Source organism: Mustelus asterias, chromosome 21 (genome assembly GCF_964213995.1).
Source record: "Mustelus asterias chromosome 21, sMusAst1.hap1.1, whole genome shotgun sequence".
Taxonomy (NCBI): domain Eukaryota; kingdom Metazoa; phylum Chordata; class Chondrichthyes; order Carcharhiniformes; family Triakidae; genus Mustelus; species Mustelus asterias.
Genome location: NC_135821.1, coordinates 22,036,932 through 22,051,996, shown reverse-complemented (window position 1 = coordinate 22,051,996; position 15,065 = coordinate 22,036,932).

Below are 15,065 nucleotides of genomic sequence, written 5' to 3'. Positions count from 1 at the left end.
GTGGATTGGATTGGATTGGATTGGATGCCGTTACTTGGTATGGATTGGATGGGGTTACTTGGATAGGTTTGGATTGGAGCCGTTACTTGGATTGGATTGGATTGGATGTATTTACTAGGATTGTATTGGATTGTGTTGGATTGGATTGAATTGGATTGGAATGGATTGCATGCCGTTACTTGTATTGGATTGGATTGGATCGGATGCCGTTAATTGGATTTGATTGAATTGGATTGGATGCCGTTACTTGGATTGGATTGGATTGGATTGGATTCGATGCCGTTACTTGGATTGGATTGAATTGGATTGAATTGGATTGGATTGGAATTGTTTGGATGCCGTTACATGGGTTGGATTGGATTGGATTGGATGCAGTGACTTGGTTTGGATTGGATTGGATTGGATTGGACTGGATGCCATGACTTGGATTGGATTGGATTGGATTGGATTGAATTGGATTGGATGGGATGCCGTTACTTGGATTGGATTGGATTGGATTGTTTTGGATTGGATTGGATTGGATTGGATTGGATTGGATTGGATTGGATTGGATTGGATTGGATTGGATTGGATTGGATTGGATTGGATTGGATTGGAATGGACTGAACTGGATGCCGTTACTTGGATTGGATTGGATTGTGTTAGATTGGATTGGATTGGATTGGATTGGATTGGATTGGATTGGATTGGATTCGATTGGATTCGATTGGATTCGATTGGATTGGATTGGATGCCGTTACTTGGATTGGATTGGATTGGATGTCGTTACTTGGATAGGATTGGATTGGAGCCGTTACTTTGATTGGATTGGATTGGATTGGATTGGATGTATTTACTTGGATTGTATTGGATTGTGTTGAATTGGATTGGATTGGAATGGATTCGATGCCGTTACTTGGATTGGATTGGATGCGGTTACTTGGATTGGATTGGATTGGATCGGATGCCGTTAATTAGATTTGATTGAATTGGATTGGATGCCGTTACTTGGATTGGATTGGATTGGATTCGATGCCGTTACTTGGATTGGATTGAATTGGATTGGATTGGATTGGATTGGATGCCGTGGCTTGGTTTGGATTGGATTGGATTGGATGCCGTTACTTTGATTGGATTGCCGTTACGTGGATTGTATTGGATTTGATTGGATTGGATTGGATTCGATTGGATTCGGTTGGATGAAGTTACTTCGATTGGATAGAATTGGATTGGATTGGATTTGATTTGATTGGAATTGATTGGATGCGGTTACTTGGATTGGATTGGATTGGATGCCGTTACTTGGATTGGATTAGATTGGATTGGATTGGATTGGATTGGATGCCGTTCCTTGGATTGGATTGAATTTGATGCCGTTACTTGGATTGGATTGGATTGGATTGTATGCCGTTTCTTGGATTGAATTGAATTGGATTGGATTGGATGCCGTTACTTGGATTGGATTGGATTGGATGCCGTTACTTGGATTGGATTGGACTTGATTGGATTGGATTGGATTGAATGCCGTTACTTGGAATGGATTGGATTGGATGCCGTTACTTGGATTGGATTGGATTGGATTGAATTGGATTGGATGGAATGCCGTTACTTGGATTGGATTGAATTGGATTGGATTGGATTGGATGCCGTTACTTGGATTGGATTGGATTGGATTTATTTGGATTGGATTGGACTGGATTGGATTGGATTGGATTGGATTGGATTGGATTGGATTGGATTGGATTGGATTGGATTGGAATGGACTGGAATGGATGCCGTTACTTGGATTGGATTGGATTGTGTTAGATTGGATTGGATTGGATTGGATTGGATTGGATTGGATTCGATTCGATTGGATTCGATTGGATTGGATTGGATTGGATTGGATTGGATGCCGTTACTTGGATTGGATTGGATTGGATTGGATGCCGTCACTTGGATTGGATTGGATGGGGTTACTTGGATAGGATTGGATTGGAGCCGTTACATTGATTGGATTCGATTGGATTGGATTGGATGTATTTACTTGGATTGTATTGGATTGTGTTGGATTGGATTGGATTGGATTGGAATGGATTCGATGCCGTTACATGGATTGGATTGGATGCGGTTACTTGGATTGGATTGGATTGGATCGGATGCCGTTAATTGGATTTAATTGAATTGGATTGGATGCCGTTACTTGGATTGGATTGGATTGGATTGGATTCGATGCCGTTACTTGGATTGGATTGAATTGGATTGGATTGGATTGGATTGGATGCCGTGACCTCGTTTGGATTGGATTGGATTGGATTGGATTGGATTGGATTGGATGCCGTTACTTTGATTGGATGGGATTTGATTGGATTGGATAGGATTGGATGCCGTTACTTGGATTGGATTGGAATGGATTGAATTGGATTGGATGACGTTACTTGGATTGGATTGAATTGGATTGGATTGGGTGCCGTTACTTGGATTGGATTGGATTGGAATGGATTGGATTGGATTGGATTGGATTGGATGCAGTTACTTGGATTGCATTGGATTGGATTGGATTGGATTGGTTTGGATTGGATTGGATTGGATGCCGTTTCTTGGATTGGATTGAATTGGTTTGAATTGGATTGGATTGGCCTGGTTTTGATGCCGTTTCTTGGGTTGGATTGGATTGCATTGGATTGGATTGGAATGGATTGGATGCCGTTCCTTGCATTGGATTGGATTGGATTGGATTGGAAGACGTTACTTGGATTGGATTGGATTGGATTGGATGCCGCCACTTGGATTGGATTGGATTGGATTGGATTGGATTGGATTGAATGCCGTTACTTGGGTTGGATTGGATTGGATTGGAAAGGATTGGATTGGATTGGATGCCGTTACTTGGATTGGATTCGATTGCATTGGATTGGATGACGTTACTTGGATGGGATTGGATTGGATTGGATTGGATTGGATTGGATTGGTTTGGATTGGATGCAGTTACTTGGATTGGATTGGACTGGATTGGATTGGATGCCCTTTCTTGGATTGGATTGAATTGGTTTGAATTGGATTGGATTGGATTGGTTTTGAGGCCGTTTCATGGGTTGGCTTGGATTGGATTGGATTGGATGCCGTTCCTTGCACTGGATTGGATTGGATTGGATTTGATTGGATTGGATTGGATTGGATTGGATGGCGTTTCTTTGATTGGATTGGATGCCGTTACTTGGATTGGAATAGATTGGATTGGATTGGATTGGATTGGATTGGATTGGATTGGATGCAGTTACTTGGATTGAATTGGATTGGATTGGATTGGAAGCCGTTAATTGGATTGGATTGGATTGGATGCCGTTACTTGGATTGGATTGGATTGGATTGGATTCGATGCCGTTACTTGGATTGGATTGGTTTGGATTGGATTGGATAGGATTGGATTGGATTGGATGCCGTTACTTGGATTGGATTCGATTGCATTGGATTGGATGCCGTTACTTGGATTGGATTGGATTGGATTCGATGCCGTTACTTGGATTGGATTGAATTGGATTGAATTGGATTGGATTGGAATGATTTGGATGCCGTTACAGGGGTTGGATTCAATTGTATTGGATTGGATGCCGTGACTTGGTTTGGATTGCATTGGATAAGATTGGACTGGATGCCATTACTTGGATTGGATTGGATTGGATTAGATTGGATTGGATTGGATTGGATTGGACGTGATTGGATGCCGTTACTTGGATTGGATTGGATTTGATTGGATTGGATAGGATTGGATGCCGGTACTTGGATTGGATTGGATTGGATAGGATTGGATTGGATTGGATTGGATTGGATTGGATTGGATGCCGTTTCTTGGATTGGATTGAATTGGTTTGAATTGGATTGGATTGGACTGGTTTTGATGGCGTTTCTTGGGTTGGATTGGATTGCATTGGATTGGATTGGAATGGATTGGATGCCGTTCCTTGCATTGGATTGGATTGGATTGGATTGGAAGACGTTACTTGGATTGGATTGGATTGGATTGGATGCCGCCATTTGGATTGGATTGGATTGGATTGGATTGGATTGGATTGGATTGGATTGGATTGGATGCCGTTACTTGGGTTGGATTGGATTGGATTGGAAAGGATTGGATTGGATTGGATGCCGTTACTTGGATTGAATTCGATTGCATTGGATTGGATGACGTTACTTGGATGTGATTGGATTGGATTGGATTGGATTGGATTGGATTGGATTGGATTGGATTGGATTGGATTGGTTTGGATTGGATGCAGTTACTTGGATTGGATTGGATTGGATTGAATTGGATGCCCTTTCTTGGATTGGATTGAATTGGTTTGAATTGGATTGGATTGGATTGGTTTTGAGGCCGTTTCATGGGTTGGATTGGATTGGATTGGATTGGATTGGATTGGATGCCGTTCCTTGCACTGGATTGGATTGGATTGGATTGGATTTGATTGGATTGGATTGGATTGGATTGGATTGGATGACGTTTCTTGGAATGGATTGGATGCCGTTACTTGGATTGGAATAGATTGGATTGGATTGGATTGGATTGGATTGGATTGGATGCAGTTACTTGGATTGGATTGGATTGGATTGGATTGGAAGCCGTTACTTGGATTGGATTGGATTGGATGCCGTTACTTGGATTGGATTGGATTGGATTGGATTCGATGCCGTTACTTGGATTGGATTGGTTTGGATTGGATTGGATAGGATTGGATTGGATTGGATGCCGTTACTTGGATTGGATTCGATTGCATTGGATTGGATGCCGTTACTTGGATTGGATTGGATTCGATGCCGTTACTTGGATTGGATTGAATTGGATTGAATTGGATTGGATTGGAATGATTTGGATGCCGTTACAGGGGTTGGATTCAATTGGATTGGATTGCATGCCGTGACTTGGTTTGGATTGCATTGGATAAGATTGGACTGGATGCCATTACTTGGATTGGATTGGATTGGATTAGATTGGATTGGATTGGATTGGATTGGACGTGATTGGATGCCGTTACTTGGATTGGATTGGATTTGATTGGATTGGATAGGATTGGATGCCGGTACTTGGATTGGATTGGATTGGATAGGATTGGATTGGATTGGATTGGATTGGATTGGATTGGATTGGATTGGATTGGATTGGATTGGATTGGATTGGATTGGATTGGATTGGATGCCGATACTTGGATTGGATTAGATGCCGTTACTTGGATTGGAATGGATTGGATTGGATTGGATTGGATTGGACTGGACTGATTTGGATGCCGTTACTTGGGATAGATTGGATTGGATTGGATTGGATTGGATGCCGTTACTTGGTTTGGATTGGATTGGATTGGATGCCGTTACTTGGATTGGATTGGATTGGATTGGATAGGATTGGATGCCGGTACTTGGATTGGATTGGATTGGATTGGAATGGATTGGATTGGATGCTGTAACTTTGATTGGATTGGATTCGATTGGATTGGTTGCCGTTACTTGGATTGGATTGGATTGGATTGGATGAAGTTACTTGGATTGGGTTGAATTAAATTGGATTGGATGCCGTTACTTGGATTGGATTGGGTTGGATTGGATTGGATTGGATTGGAGGCAGTTACTTGGATTGGATTGGATTGGATTGGATTGGATTGGAATGGTTTGGATTGGATTGAATTGGGTGCCGTTTCTTGGATTGGATTGAATTGGTTTGAATTGGATTGGATGCCGTTACTTGGATTGGATTGGATTGGATTGGATGCAGTTACTTGGATTGGATTGGATTGGATTGGATTGGAAGCCGTTACTTGGATTGGATTGGATTGGATTGGATGCCGTTACTTGGATTGGATTGGATTGGATTGGATTCGATGCTGTTACTTGTATTGGATTGGATTGGATTGGATTCGATAGGATTGGATTGGATTGGATGCCGTTACTTGGATTGGATTCGATTGGATTGGATTGGATGCCGTTACGTGGATGGGATTGGATTGGATTGGATTGGATGCCGTTACTTGGATTGGATTGGATTGGATTGAATTGGATTGGATGGGGTGCCGTTACTTGGATTGGATTGAATTGGATTGGTTTGGATGCCGTTACTTGGATTGGATTGGATTGGATTGGATTGTTTTGGATTGGATTGGATTGGATTGGATTGGATTGGATTGGATGCCGTTCCTTGGATTGGATTGGATTGGATTGCATTGGATTGGATTGGAATGGACTGGACTGGATGCCGTTACTTGGATTGGATTGGATTGTGTTAGATTGGATTTGATTGGATTGAATTGGATTGGATTCGATTGGATTCGATTGGATTCGATTGGATTCGATTGGATTGGTTTGGATTGGATTGGATGCGGTTACTTGGATTGGATTGGATTGGATTGGATTGGAATGGTTTGGATTGGATTGAATTGGGTGCCGTTTCTTGGATTGGATTGAATTGGTTTGAATTGGATTGGATTGGACTGGTTTTGATGCCGTTTCTTGGGTTGGATTGGATTGCATTGGATTGGATTGGATTGGATTGGATGCCGTTCCTTGCATTGGATTGGATTGGATTGGATTTGTTGTAGGGAAATATCCCTTACCAGTGCAGAATAGAAGTTGAGTCGCAAATCAAGGTTCAAAGCGTGTCTTTATTGTACAATTACTGGGATCCCAGGGAGACCCCCGTAGCCAGCTCAGAAACAGTGGCTTGGCCACGTTGATCTCAATTAAATCACATCAGCTCTGGATCTTTATAGGGATCCAAAATTCGCGCGGGAACATTTGATTATGCCTTTTTTTACACAATGTATAAAGTGGTCTGTCAGTTTCAAAAGTCCCTAGGAAGTTTCATGGATTAGCATTTGTATGGTGTGTGTTCGTGTTAATGGGATTACTTGGTCCTGCCCCGGTGTCTAAATGCGTTTCCCATTACTATCTCTATGTGTCCTCTTATTTAAATTGGTCCTATTGTTCCGTGTCTGTGTTTCCTGCTTGTGAGATTGAGTGTTAATGTCATCCTGTCCTGTTGGGTGTCTGGGGTATTTCATTCTTAACCTTTTATCCTTATCTCTTAGTTTATCAGATTTTTATGTCTGCCTTGGCCGAATTGGTAATATTTCAGTGATAGCTTGGTTTTGATAACCCACTCTCTGTCTCGTTTCATAGGGATCTTGATCTTCCTTGGCCAGTTTAAAATGCAGCTATGCGCTGTTGCTAGGCAGATTAGGGATCTTCCGTAGTTTCTGAAATTCGTGAGTCTCTCAGCTGTGCAGGGGGAGACCCGATCGAATATCCATCCGGGGGTGCCCCTCTGCATTGTTGGCCCGTTATGAGTGGTGCCAATTAGTCCAATAAAAATATGTTTGATGATACAAATATGGTTTTCTGGAAAATTTCCTCCTTCAGTCCCTCCTCTCGTCCAGGGGGTGCCATTCATGGCTGACCCCCCATGGACGACCTTCAGAGGAACAGTGATTTGTACAGCTGTTGTCCTTGCCGTTGTTCCTCCTCTTCTGTGTCGTTGTTAAGTTCTTGCATCTGGATACTGGCAGTGGGTAGCATTCTTGATGTAATATTTGCACATATCACTTTAATACAGGTTAGGCCAAGGCAGAGTGTGAACAGGATGGCTACTACTAGGATCAATCCCTTCATAATATATGCTCCCCAAACTGTGTTAAACAGCCATCCTAACCACCCATCAGTCCCTGTTAACCCCTGTTTAAAGTTATCCAATTGCTTTTGTATCCCGGACATGGCTGCTGTTATGTTTAGTGTCTCGTCGTGTACGTATGTGATGCATTTTTCCTTGATGATGGTGCATACCCCCCCTTGTCTGGCTAGCTGATAGTCCACCGCATATCTCGTTTGTTGTGTGTATAGTCTGAGTTCTGCGAGTTCTTGGTCAATTGCGCCTAATGCTTGTAGGGTGTTGTTTCCTAAAATGGTCAGTCCACATATGAAGAAGTTCCTATTACTGGCACTGATCACCCCTGCGGCGCCTCCCAGGGATAGTGTCCCCAGAAATCCATATCCTAAAGAAGACCCTAGTGTGACAGGGGCCTGCCAGTCGGAGCAAAATTCTGCGCTGATGGCCCTGGTCACTATGCGTTTCTGGACATGCCCTTCACTTGGGCATGGAACCGTGAGAGGTCTGATTGTCCCTACGGAAAAGAACCTTGGAGGCCTGTCTGTGGCCGTCATATATACATTTTTAAATAAAAACACGTACCCGTCTTTAACCCGATAACATGCATTACCCCGGGGTCGTTTGACCGCATGGCCCCATCTTGTGGAACCTTCCCTCCCCCTGGACTGTCCACTTGATTGTACCTCTTGGTGAGAATCAAATGGATATGTCCCTGAGGCTGAGCTTACGTGGGTGCTGTTGCACTTGCCACACATAAGCTGCCTACCCGCGGTGACTGCAATGCATTTTTGTTGCTTGCAGTCACAAGTGAAGTGTCCTTCCCGGACCCGGCACTCCTGGAGAGCACAATGTGCCTCAGCGCACGAATCATTTTTAGGGACAAAGGCATGCACGCACCCCCATCCCTCTCCCTTAAAACATTGTGGGTAGTTCCCATGTGTCTCCTCCGGTTGGGGTCCCGTCCCCCTTAGAATTCCCGGCTCAGTGAGCTCTACACACCTTCCTTGTATCCCTTGCTTAAAGTACCCAATATGTTCTTTGCAGGGTGCCCCCGATGTGTCAATAGTGAATAACTCTTGTGGGAGCCACCCTGGTGTTGCGATGAATAGGGAGTTTACTGATCGCGCTGAGGGGTAACAAGCGGTCCTATTCCCATAGATCTGGATGTGTGTTTTCAGGAATAGGTTTCCTTCCATGATTGGTGGTTCTGCTCCCCTAACCCCCATATGTTGGAGTGTATTTACAATGGTCAGGGTTATTATCAGATATGTCCCTGTTCCCATATCGCTCTTTTTTTTTTTTTTCCAACAGTATTTTACAATTACAGTATATACAGAAAATAAACAGGCAATTAAATTAAAAGTAGTTGGTTCCGACGTCTTGATAGTAGATCTGGTCCTGGTTCCTGTGGAAGTTGAATGAGCAAAACGGTATTTTTTAGTTCATTTGTCCTCATATAGTTTTAATTGGGTCCAGTGTTTCCAGACCCCCTGTCCCCTTATATCTATACAGGCACAGGTATCTCCGCTAATAATGACCTCGTAAGGTCCGTGCCATCTTGGGGCAAATCCTGGTTTTGCAGGAAGCACTTTTGTTAATACCCGGCTCCCGGCTTTTGGGACTTCTGGTAATATTTCTGAGTCCCCCTCTGCGTCGACCTGTGCCTGATTAGAAATTACGGACCGGCGCATCCCCTTCAATTGGGTGCTAAGGTCTCGGATGTATTGTCGGATACATCCATTCATTTGTATGTAGTCTTATCAAAAGACATCGCTTTCCCCATTAAAATCACATGCCATACAGTTCCGATCTTTATATGAGTACTCTTACACTATCTCTAATTTGATCATTTGTTTGCGTGCAAGCGCTACACCACAGTACTTCACAAAATAATTATGTCTTTATCAATGCCCAATATAGTATATGAATATATCATACAAAGTTGGTTAAGGCTTTTCAGGATTTGATGTTATTCTTGTGTCTATATGGCAGTGCTATACTGTATAATAAAAATAATCAAGCGGCAGTTGTATCATACCACTTTACACATCGTACCCGTGATATCCAAACCCTTTTAATTTAAGCCGTTTCTTTTTTTTTTAAACTGAGCTCCAGATCGAAACCCCCGCACTCTAGGAAAAGTAACAGGCGCCGAATCAAAATCAAAGCAGGTACAATACATACCAGTTATTTAATTAGGAACATTTTGGTTTCTTAACTGGCTAGGTTTTAAGCTTTGCAGTGCTTTTATATTTGGCAAACCTTGAACCTTGATGGCTCATGAAATTCCGACGGCAGTACATAATTTTAACAAGTTCAGAATACTAAACTATCTGACGTTCGCAAATCGCGATATTCTGCGATTAATACTGTATTTCACTGACTTGATATACTTTAAACTAATTCATAGACCTCAGTCTTTTGTTCCTGCTTTTCTACCTTTCCACAAAATAACTTATTTTCTTCTCTTAACTCCTCAACTAACTCTTATAATTTCTACTTCAAGACAAAGGAAAGAGCACATGCTTCCTTCCAAGGTTTAAATCCTTTCTTAACATTAAAACAAACAACAATAAAGCATTCACGCAACCACTTTGTTTAAACACACACACATATATACACATGGAAGCTTCCAAAAGTCATTCCACAGTACATCCTTTTTCATTCAAACTTATCATTTCAGACTGGGATGAGTGTAAAACATTCAAAGAGAATACTGAACATTGATTAAGACAATCGCTTTTATTCTTCTTACTTCCAAACTGTAATTGACTCAAAGCAGAAGTAAATTCAAGAAATCCTATCACTTGAATCTTTACAGTTTTAACACTCTCCCAGCCCCCCTGAGGCTAAACCAAGGTGCAATGTACTGCACCCACTGCCTGTAGCAAACATTCCACAGGAACAAAGAGCTCCCTGCTCTCAATCTAATTACAACAACAACCACCTACATTCGACAAGCTACCAGATCTCACAAACACACTGAAATACAAAAACTAAGATCTCTCCTATCCATCTGCTGCCTTTCCCCTGGCGTAAAAGGCTTATAGGTTGCCTTTGGTTGTGCTAACGTCCCTCCTCTCGTGACTGGCGCTAGATTATAATTTTCTATGTTTTCTTCTGATGCTGGAATGGCTGTATGTTTCTGCACTGACTCGTATGGGCGCCGAGGGTCCGTTTCCTCTGATCTCTGCGTTATCTCCGCAGTGTGGCTTCTGTGTTCTAATTCCCTCACTCTCTCCTGTAATACTTTAATTTGTTCTGTCTCTTTGTGTCTCTCCTCCATTGAGGCATTTACTTCCTCAATTAGTCCAGCTAACTGGGTCACTAATATTACTCCCATTACTTTTGTTTTGTCCCGTTTAACTCCGTCTACCCACTTTCTTTGATCTTCTAAAGTTTGTGATGCGTTCCACCCGTTCCGTTTCATCTTTGCAACAATCGCTTCTCTGGCTAACAGATACTTCAAAATGAGAGCTACTGCAGTTTCTCCCTTAACAACGTGGTCTGCCATTTTTCTGTCTAGCAGTCCTGCAACCCCCGTATGCTGGCTGCTACAGTAAAAGTGCCTCAACTCTCTCCCTTATCTCCTGTCACTGATACTGCCCCAGCACCGTCTGTATTGCTGTAGGTTCTCGTAGTGAGGTTCCAGTGGGTCTCTTTCCCCTGGGCTCCCCCAACTATTCCTGACACCTCACGCTTGGACTATTTTGTGTTGTCTTATTGGGATGTGTGCTGGTTGTTTAGTGGGTTTGTCCGCCCCTGTTCCCAGCCCCTCTAAGTACAACGCCTCCCGCTCGGCCACCACCCCCACTAGCAGGGTTGATCCGTTACCCCAAAACCGGGTATCCTGCTATGGGCTGTGGTGTTCCCTACAGACGAACAAGGTTACCAAACTCCGCCCGGGTCCCTAATGGATCCTCCGTCGTCGTGTCTCTTGGTCAGGATGGATCGGGTCCCCTTTTCCTCAACACTTACACACATGTATTCTGTTATCAAAGCCCCTGTTATAGTTAGTAACTGTATCGACTCTGAGGTTGTTCGTCCCTTCAGAGTCAGTGTTGTTACCCGATTTACACTGTCCGTGCCTTGCACCCTGAGTGCCTGTGTCTCTTAGCGCCCGCTTCAAAACCCAACCTTAGCGTGGGAGATTTCTCCTCTTAACGTCCAGTTTAGGGTAGGGCACCTTGAGTCAAGCACTCCCTTGTCCTATTGCCTTGGCACAGACAGTGGTTTCATTTACAATCCTGGGTTAGTTACACCAATTAGTTCTGCATGCGGTACTTATCTTTATATTAGTCTTAATTCCTGTTATCAAATAGCCCAAAACCTGTTATCTTTACCTCTGGTCCTTTACTCCTATTAAAGTTAAAAGTTACTTACCTTCTTCCACGCGGTCGTTCTGACCTGTACCTCTTTAGTGCGGACTTCTGTTTCAATTTAAAAACTTAGGCAAGATTATACAGTTCTACAAGACAACAATACTTAAAACAGACAAACCCTAACCCTTAAAGGTACCTCACTTTGAACGGAGACCTGCACTCGCCTTTGGCTGCTCTGGATTTGTATCAGATTCGTTTAAATTTGATCCCGACTTTCAAACTGTGGCCATCAGTCAGAAGTCAGATATCAAATCCTGCCGTGACTACGCCATTTTGTTGTAGGGAAATATCCCTTACCAGTGCAGAATAGAAGTTGAGTCGCAAATCAAGGTTCAAAGCGTGTCTTTATTGTACAATTACTGGGATCCCAGGGAGACCCCCGTAGCCAGCTCAGAAACAGTGGCTTGGCCACGTTGATCTCAATTAAATCACATCAGCTCTGGATCTTTATAGGGATCCAAAATTCGCGCGGGAACATTTGATTATGCCTTTTTTTACACAATGTATAAAGTGGTCTGTCAGTTTCAAAAGTCCCTAGGAAGTTTCATGGATTAGCATTTGTATGGTGTGTGTTCGTGTTAATGGGATTACTTGGTCCTGCCCCGGTGTCTAAATGCGTTTCCCATTACTATCTCTATGTGTCCTCTTATTTAAATTGGTCCTATTGTTCCGTGTCTGTGTTTCCTGCTTGTGAGATTGAGTGTTAATGTCATCCTGTCCTGTTGGGTGTCTGGGGTATTTCATTCTTAACCTTTTATCCTTATCTCTTAGTTTATCAGATTTTTATGTCTGCCTTGGCCGAATTGGTAATATTTCAGTGATAGCTTGGTTTTGATAACCCACTCTCTGTCTCGTTTCATAGGGATCTTGATCTTCCTTGGCCAGTTTAAAATGCAGCTATGCGCTGTTGCTAGGCAGATTAGGGATCTTCCGTAGTTTCTGAAATTCGTGAGTCTCTCAGCTGTGCAGGGGGAGACCCGATCGAATATCCATCCGGGGGTGCCCCTCTGCATTGTTGGCCCGTTATGAGTGGTGCCAATTAGTCCAATAAAAATATGTTTGATGATACAAATATGGTTTTCTGGAAAATTTCCTCCTTCAGATTGGATTGGATTGGATTGGATGTAGTTACTTGTATTGGATTGGATTGGATTGGGTTGGAAGCCGTTACTTGTATTGGATTGGATTGGATTGGATGCCGTTACTTGGATTGGATTGGATTGGATTGGATTGGATGCCGTTACCTGGATTGGATTGGATTGGATTGGATTGGAATGGACTGGACTGGATGCCGTTACTTGGATTGGATTGGATTGTGTTAGATTGGATTGGATTGGATAGGATTTGATTGCATTGGATTGGATTGGATTGGATTGCATTCGATTGGATTCGATTGGATTGGATTGGATGCCGTTACTTGGATTGGATTGGATTGCATTGGATGCCGTTACGTGGAGTGGATTGGATTGGATTGGATTGGATGCCGTTACTTGGTATGGATTGGATGGGGTTACTTGGATAGGTTTGGATTGGAGCCGTTACTTGGATTGGATTGGATTGGATGTATTTACTAGGATTGTATTGGATTGTGTTGGATTGGATTGGATTGGATTGGAATGGATTGCATGCCGTTACTTGTATTGGATTGGATTGGATCGGATGCCGTTAATTGGATTGGATTGGATTGGATTGGATTCGATGCCGTTACTTGGATTGGATTGAATTGGATTGAATTGGATTGGATTGGAATGGTTTGGATGCCGTTACATGGGTTGGATTGGAATGGATTGGATTGGATTGGATGCAGTGACTTGGTTTGGATTGGATTGGATTGGATTGGACTGGATGCCATGACTTGGATTGGATTGGATTGGATTCGATGCCGTTACTTGGATTGTATTGAATTGGATTGAATTGGATTGGATTGGAATGGTTTGGATGCCGGTACATGGGTTGAATTGGATTGGATTCGATTGGATGCCGCGACTTTGTTTGGATTGGATTGGATTGGATTGGACTGGATGCCATTACTAGGATCGGATTGGATTGGATTAGATTGGATTGGATTGGATTGGATTGGACGTGATTGGATGCCGTTACTTGGATTGGATTGGATTTGATTGGATTGGATAGGATTGGATGCCGGTACTTGTATTGGATTGGATTGGATTGGATTGGATAGGATTGGATTGGATTGGATTGGATTGGATTGGATTGGAGTGGATTGGATTGGATGCCGATACTTGGATTGGATCAGATGCCGTTACTTGGATTGGACTGGATTGGATTGGATTGGATTGGATTGGTTGCTGTTACTTGGATTGGATTGAATTGGAGTGGATTGGATTGGATTGGATGCCGTGTCTTGGATTGGAGTGGATTGGATTGCATTGGATGCCGTTACTTGGATTGGATTGGATTGGATTGGTTGCCGTTACATGGATTGGATTGGATTGGATGCCGGTACTTGGATTGGATTGGATTTGATTGGATTGGGTTGGATTGGATTGGATGCCTTTCCTTGGATTGGATTGGATTGGATTGGATGCCGTTACTTGGATTGGATTCGATTGGATTGGATGCCGTAACGTGGATTGGATTGGATTGGATGCCGTTACTTGGATTGGATTGGATTGGATTGGATTTGATTGGATTGGATTGGATTGGATGCGGTTACTTGGATTGGATTGGATTGGATCCCGTTACTTGGATTGGATTGGATTGGATTGGATTCGATTGGATGCAGTTACTTCCATTGGATAGGATTGTATTGTATTGGATTGGATTGGATTGGATTGGATGCGGTTACTTGGATTGGAGTGGATTGGATTTAATGCCGTTACTTGGATTGGATTAGATTGGATTGGATTGGATTGGATGCCGTTCCTTGGATTGGATTTAATTTGATGCCGTTACTTGGATTGGATTGGATTGGATTGGATTGAATGCCGTTTCTTGGATTGGATTGTATTGGATGCCGTTACTTGGATTGGATTGGATGCCGTTACTTGGATTGGATTGGATTGGATTTGATTGGATTGGATTGGATTGGATTGGATTGATTGCCGTTACTTGAATTG